This window comes from Sciurus carolinensis, chromosome 1 (genome assembly GCF_902686445.1).
Source record: "Sciurus carolinensis chromosome 1, mSciCar1.2, whole genome shotgun sequence".
Classification (NCBI taxonomy): domain Eukaryota; kingdom Metazoa; phylum Chordata; class Mammalia; order Rodentia; family Sciuridae; genus Sciurus; species Sciurus carolinensis.
In genome coordinates, this window is record NC_062213.1 from 70,156,671 (window position 1) to 70,164,065 (window position 7,395).

The 7,395-nt window shown below is 36.4% G+C and overlaps 1 pseudogene; it reads right to left on the minus strand.

Annotated features, from left to right (window-relative positions):
- Window positions 1-583: 583 nt before the first annotated feature.
- Window positions 584-1,901, minus strand: LOC124983648 (40S ribosomal protein S27-like; annotated as a pseudogene).
- Window positions 1,902-7,395: the final 5,494 nt, after the last annotated feature.

Consider the following 7,395-nt stretch of genomic DNA (forward strand, 5'->3'; position numbering starts at 1 on the left):
GCTGGAGGCCCAGCTGGAAAAAAGTGTGGAAAATAAGGAAGTCAAAACTGATAAAAGTCAGATTCTTCTTGAGTGGGTGCATGGAGTGCTGCTGCCATTACCAGAGAACATTGATCTCTAATTGGCTTTTCCAATGTGGACTCTGACTAAGAAGATTCCAGGCCTTCAGGTTCAAAGTGGAGCTGCATAACCGGTCTCTCTTGTTCTGAGGCTCCTGTTTCTTGGACTGGGTAGTTTATTGGTTTCTCCAATAATGTGCAGATGCCCATTGTGGGACCGGTCAGCTTCAGATCATGTAAGCTACCCTAATAAATTTCCTTTTATAATCATACATGTGCATATCCTGTTGATTTGGTTCCCTTAAAGACCCCTGACTAATAAAGACATGAATAATTTACATTGTTTTCTATGCCTTCAGAAAGTAGTTCTTCTCCCTTTGGTGTACTGATTATTAGGACATTTGATTGTATACTCTTTCTTCCTCCCTTCCCTCTTCCCTAAAATGTGTTTTTTATTTTTGTTTTGTTTTGTTTTGTTTTTGCAGGGGGGGATAGTTTCCCACTCGTATTGATTCAGGTTGCTTTTAGTGTTGCTTCCTCCTGAAGGAGCATCCTTATGTAAGCCTTGCTTTTCCTCTTGTAGGCTGGAAGAAGACAGTGGGGCAGTCAACTCACAAAATTACTGTTGTTCGTGACAGAAGACTGCACTGCTGTTTGTGCATGGCTAAAAGTTTTGGTGACTCTATAGTATCCTGGGCATTTCATACCCATGAAGTAGGATTTGGGGCTCTGCACACAGCACTTCTTCTTGTTTCATCATCTCCTCTTTTGGAGAGGACTGAAGGAGATCTGTTTGAGAAACAAGTTATCACAGGGAGATTATCACCTCCAGAAATGCATTCTTTATTCTTTCTTTTCTTTTTCTTTACTACTGTCTATATGTACTCTTCTGGGAGAATCTTCTTCAAGCTCTGATATTCTTTCTTCTACTTGACCCAATCTTTTGTTGAGCTTTTCAATTGAGCTTTTCTCCCTGACTTATTGACCTTTTCATTTCCAAGTTTTCTATTTGGCTGTTTTTCAAAATCTCTTTCTATTTAAGTTCTCTTTCAGGGCCTGAATTGTCTTCCCTGATTCATCCATCTATTTAATTGTATTCTTTTGGAGTTCATCAAAATTTTTAAAGATCATTCCTTAAGTCCTTTGCCATTTTACTCACTTTGATATCTTTGGCATCAATTAGGAGGGGGTTATTTGAATTTTGCTTTATTCTTCATATTTCTTGTGTTTTAATGTTGAGATTTGTACATCTGTTGGGTTGGTTATTTCTTCTACTTTTATGTGAGAGCAATCTTAGTAAAAAGCCTTCTCTTGATGATGTGTCCTGGGATATCAGTTTTTTGTGTAGTACTGAGTTTAATTTCAACTGGGTTTCATAATGTAATTTCCCTATGACTTCTTTGGCTTTGATTAGTGGGACTCTGACACAATGCATACTATGTTGGGGTCTGAGGGAGCCACTTTATATGTGTCTTGCAAAAATGGGGACACTCTGTTAGTTCAGACAGGTGTGTGGCAGACAGCAGAGTATAGCATGCACCCTCTGTGGTTATTCCCACAGTGGGAATGGAAACCTCTTGCAAGTATGAGTATTTCCTTGATCTCTGTTGATATTGACACTGCTACTTGAAAGCTATTATGCAACTAGTTTTTCCAATAATAGCAAAGGGCCTGGAGTTTTTAATCTTCTGTTTAGACACAGGCACAGTTCCAGTTGGTTCATGAGGAGAATCAAGGTCCAGGTTACAGACTTCCCTGCCTGGCACTAACCTCCAGTCTTGCCAGCAATGTGCCATATGATGGGGTGTAGAAGAAACCAGTGATGAGGTCCCTCATAGACATGGTACTTACTACAGTTGTGTTATTTCTCTCTGCTGTTGTTATGGGAGTGAGTGTCCAGGAGTGATACTTCAGACACCTATTGCTATGTCTATTTGGGAATGGTAGTTGGCTGGGCTTTTTAATTCCTCCTACTCTTTAAAGTAAAGCATCTGACAAATTTTCAGTGGGCCTATGTCAAAGTTGGAGCAAGGTGAAATTACTCTCAGCTGTATATGTTGCTCAGCAGCCAGGGCACTCAACCAATGGGCTTGAAACAAAAGCCTGATTCCCAGAACCACAAAGGAAAGAGAGAGAGAGGAAGGTGGTGGTGGTGGTGGTGGTGGGGGAAATCACAAAAATAAATAAAGTAAAAGTCAAATACAAACAATAGCAACACCATCAACAACTGGAAAAAGGAAAAATAATGTAGAATAAAAAAAAAGTTAAAAAATAATAAAATATATACTAATAAAAGATAAAAAGGGAAAATTAGAAAAAAGATTACAAAAAGTGAGAGGAGGGAAAATTTTTTTAAAAAAGGAAAGAAAAATTTAAAAAGAATGGAAAAATAAGTTTTAAAAAAGGGAAAAGAGAAAAAGAAACACAAAACAACAAAAAGGAAGTAATAATATAAAAGCAAAAATTTTCTTCCTGCTAAGGTGCTTAAATGAGCAGTAAAGAGTGGATATTCGTAGCCTGTGCTTGTTAAAGTTCTCTCTGTGTCTTCTTGGGCTGTGCACCCCTTGGACAGAGCAAAGGCTGCGAGCAGTTCATCCCCTCTTTTCTTTGTGGTGCTAATCAGGTGACAACCAGTGGGACTGATTTATGCTGGAGCCAGTTGGAACGTCTCTCAGGTGCTTTGGTTGGAACCAGTTACGGGGCTTCCAAGATTAAAAAAAAAAAAAAAAATCTATCTCTGGGACTATTTGGATTGCACACTCTGCAAGCAAGGTGGACGCTGATGTCACAGCTTGTCAAGAACTAGAGCAGGCTTGGAAGTTCCCAGAGATTCCCTAGGTAGGTTTTGTATTGTGCTCTTGGAAGGTGGGTGTTATGCCAGCTCTGTGATGTGACTGGGGTACTACCCGCAAGCACAGAGAGGATATGGAGTCTCAAAGAGGTATAACAGTGGTGGGTTCTGCATGATCTGAGGCATATAGAATTCTGGTGTTCCCAGTCCAGGCTCTCTCATGCCTTCCAGTGCAACTGCTCACTCCCCCAGACTCAGAGCTGGGTTGTCAAACCATGGTTCCCAAAGGAAAGCACCTCTGTTCCCCCACTGCTTCACAAGTCCAGCCTTGTACCATATAAAACTTTCTATGAGTTTGTGTCAGTCCTTCCTTGGTGGAACTCTCTTACTTTCTCTTAACCTCATATGTAATTATCTACTATTTTATCAGAGCTCTTGAATCTATTTATATTTGATTCTTCTACTGATGTGTAATGAGTTTCAAATACTTACACTTACTGTAATAGCTTTACGACTTAAAACTATCTCTTTAAAATGTTCCCAGGGGCAATCCCCTTGTAGTGTTCTGGCAAATTACCTTGTTTTCACTTTGCTCAAATTCTTCCTCCCTTATTTTAGAAATTAACACAATGTATCTTAATTTGAAGTTTATCCATGATCACAGCATTCTAGTTATTTTTTCATTTCTTGAAAAGACAGATGTGACATTATGTGCTAGTCTAAAGATGAATATGAAGCCCAAGAATTCCAAAAATGTTTGCTTTTCTCTAGTACCCTGAAAATTTAACTAGCTGCTCCATGAGGTTTTATTATCAAATTCTTATTCCTTTAACTTAATTGTTTAATCACTGTTAAAATTTGACTATTGCATGAGGCATAGTGCTGCATGTCTGTAATCCCATCTACTCCGGAGGCAGAGGCAGGAGTATTGCAAATTCAAGACCTGCCTCAGCAACTTAGTGAGACCCTGTCTCAGAATAAAATAAAATGTGTTGATGATCTATCTCATTGGTAGAATGCTTGTCTAGCATGTGCAGGGCACTGGGTTCAATCCTCAATACCATAAAAACAATTCACTTCTGCTAAGGTTTGGATAAGCATCCCCTAAAGGCCTATGTGTTAAAGGTTTGATTGCCAGTTTGTGGTACTACTGAGAAGTGGTGGAACTTTTAAGATGTGAAGCTCAATAGGAGAAAGTTAGGTCACAACCCTTAAAGGGGATACTGGGACTCCAGTCCTTTCTTTTCTCTGTTTCCTGGTGGCCATGAGGTAAGCAGCTTTACTTCACCATACCCTCCCTACCATAATACTCTGTCTTGCCATAGGTCAAAAGCAGTGCAGCCAACTGACCATGGACTGAGAGCTTGGAAACTGTGAGATAAAATATACATTTTCTTTTTTAAAGTTGGTTATCTTTCGAATTTTGTTATAATGCTATAAATCTGACTAATACAACTATTTGGGGAGGGGCATATGCAATGAAGAAATTGGGAGCAGAGAAAACAAACTTCTTCAAACTTTGTATCTGTGCCTAAAAGGGGTAGAAATTTATGAGTGATTTCTACCAGAAGATGATCAATGGCAGGAGACCAGGGTCTACTATATACAGATGCTGGAAATTTTGGCTTTAAAGTGTGTCATACCTGGGCTCAGCAAATAGACTACAGTGACTCCAGATATCCTTGTTGGGTTATAGTTGGTTGCTTGGTGGAGTGACTGACTTTGAAATGTTCCCATGAAGTTGGAGAATTTTCTCTAAAATGATACATTGTAACAGGCAGCCTGTTTTTGAGGCATAAAACATGAACAAAAGAGGAAGGTAGATCTGAATTCAAATTCTATACCTGCCAATATGTAACTTTGAGAGAAAATTCTTATTCTCTCTTGAGCCTCCACTTACTCACTTGGAAAATAGAGAAAAATAAGATCAGTGGGGTTTCTTGGTTTCTGTTTTGAGTAATGAGACAATTTAACAAAGTACAAGTTCCATGTGTGATACATTGCAGGCACCCAACAAATGGTCAACTTTATTGTGAGCTCAAATAAAGTCTGTCACTTTTCTGTGTTTTTATGATCTTTTGTAACTTTTCTTCAGGGGTTAATTGGTCATTAGGGGAAGCTGAGTTTCCACAACTAGTTCAGAGACTTCTCTATATATTCTTTCCTTCAGATCATTTGGAATCAGGGAACAACAAGGTTAGAAAGAACATGGAAAGAACTGTTTTCAAAGCTTTATAATACACACCAAAACCTCTAACACCAGACTTTGAACCTATTCTACCCTCTTCCATATAGAAAAACTAAACATGACTTTATCTTATTTTTAGGCAGAAATGGCATAGTAAAGTAACCAACAAAAGGCATATAGTGTTTTTTATATCATTCCTACAAGATGTCAAATTTTGGTTGTAGTTCTTGTCCATATGGCAAGTTGAACAGAATTGCAATAATGATATAAGTTTAGTTCCAAATCCTGATTTTTACTCCTTAATATCTGCCTATCATTTTCCATATCATTACATAATCTTTTGAATTATAATTTTAATGATCATATGATATTTACCTAAATGAAACTAATATGCAAACTTTTGGTAATAATTAGAAATTTTAGGTGTTACATATACTGCAAAGAATGTCAATGTACATAGTCTTTTCTTTCTTATTTCCTTTAGGATATATTCTGAACTGTGAAATTTCTACTCAAGGATTAGGATATTTAATAGATTGCCAAATAGATTTTTAAAACTGTGATAATTTATCATAACACAACAATGTGCTTCAGATTTACTGTGAAAGCATTGGTACTGAGTACAGTATTGTTTACTAAATTTATTAAGTTTGAAATGGTAACTTGTTTTAATTTGCATTTATTTGGTTATTAGCATGTTGAACATTTCTTTATGTTTTTGTTTATGTGTCAGATGTTTTTCCTTGTGTGTTTGACTGTTTTTAGCCTCTATTTATCTATTAGTGTCTTAAAACATCACTTTCTAAGAAATGTACCTTACAATGTTTAAACAATTTTTGTGTGTATATTTATTAAAGAAAATTCTCCTTTCTGATAAGGAATTCACTGTTAAGTGAATATATAAGATAGTCTGTTAAGACTATCATGATCATCTTTAAATATTGTCAAGTCAACTGTTAAGTAAAAAGAGATGTTAGAGAATCTCTTTACATATCAAAGTGCGCAGATGCACTGTATTTAATTAAGATCCTAAGAATGTGATATGTAAGAAGTCAAATGAAGTAAAACTACTTTATATTTGACATTGGGGTCCTCAGCACTCTATTTTCATGTTATGAAAAGCAGTGACATAATAGAAGAAAGAACCTTTTGAACACTTTATAAAGTATTTAAAAAGAGATTTTTGAAATGGATATGTGCAAGGAATATACTGTAATTTATTTATATTACAATATGTGTAAACTCAATAAGTTATTATTTGCATAGTAAATTATAGTTAACTTTTTCTAAAGAGTAAGATCTTTCTCTTCTTTCTTGGTTGCACTCCAAACTTTCATATTTTTGTTTTCTAGATGAATTCTTTTTATTCTGATGTTGGGGAGTTGAGAGGTGATAGATTAAAAAAAATCAGTCTTTATTTTCTTAGCAGATTCACCATACCAAAATATGACAAGATTATATTTAAGTGTGCTTTATAAAGTGCCTTTAGAAATGTAAAATTAAAAAAAAATCACTGACTTGGAAGATACTATTATTGACCATCTGCTTCAATTCATCTATCTTTTCTACCACATTTCCTAAAAGTAGTTTTTCAGTCTCTGCTTGAACATTAAAATGACAAGAATGGACTGCCTTCAGAGGCAGCCCAATATTTGGACAATTCTGAATGTCAGAAAACTCTTTCCTATATTGAGCTAAAAGCTGTCTTTTGTACCTTTTAGTCATTAGTCTTGGTTCTACTCTGGAGATTTATGGAACAAGTTTAATCTCTCTTCCACATGACAGGCTTTCAAATATTTCAAGCCCATTCATGAACCAGAAACTGTAATGTAAAGCACAAAAGAAATGCTGTAATTATGGTATAGAGGTAGTGCTTCTTGAGGGGCTTCAAAGTGGGTGGGACTCAGATCAGTTTAGGAAATCAAGAGTAAGTGACAATTAAGATAGACTGTTGTGAATTGATAAAGTATTAACAGAGGAACTAAGCAGGGCAATGGAGTGGATTTCAGAAGCAAAGACAAAGGAAAACATTGGGTATATTTTGGAAATAGTTCAGTTTGGCTGCTGCATAGGGGAAATGTGAACACTTAGAAAGGTAGACTGTGGAGGTATTATAAAAAGTCTTGCATGTAAGCAAAGATTTATTGAAGGTTTTAGAGGTAGGAGGTACCATGTTTGGATCAGAACTTGGGGTAAGTTATTTGGCAGCAGAACTAATAGGACTAATTAAAATGTAGAGACATAGGAGGTAGAGAAATCAATTAGTTTTCCCTTGCAGAAGTGTGGTCAGGATTGCAATGAAGGCCTGCGTAAGTGACTGAGTTTGGAATAGAAAGAAGGAGATGGATGTGAAATAA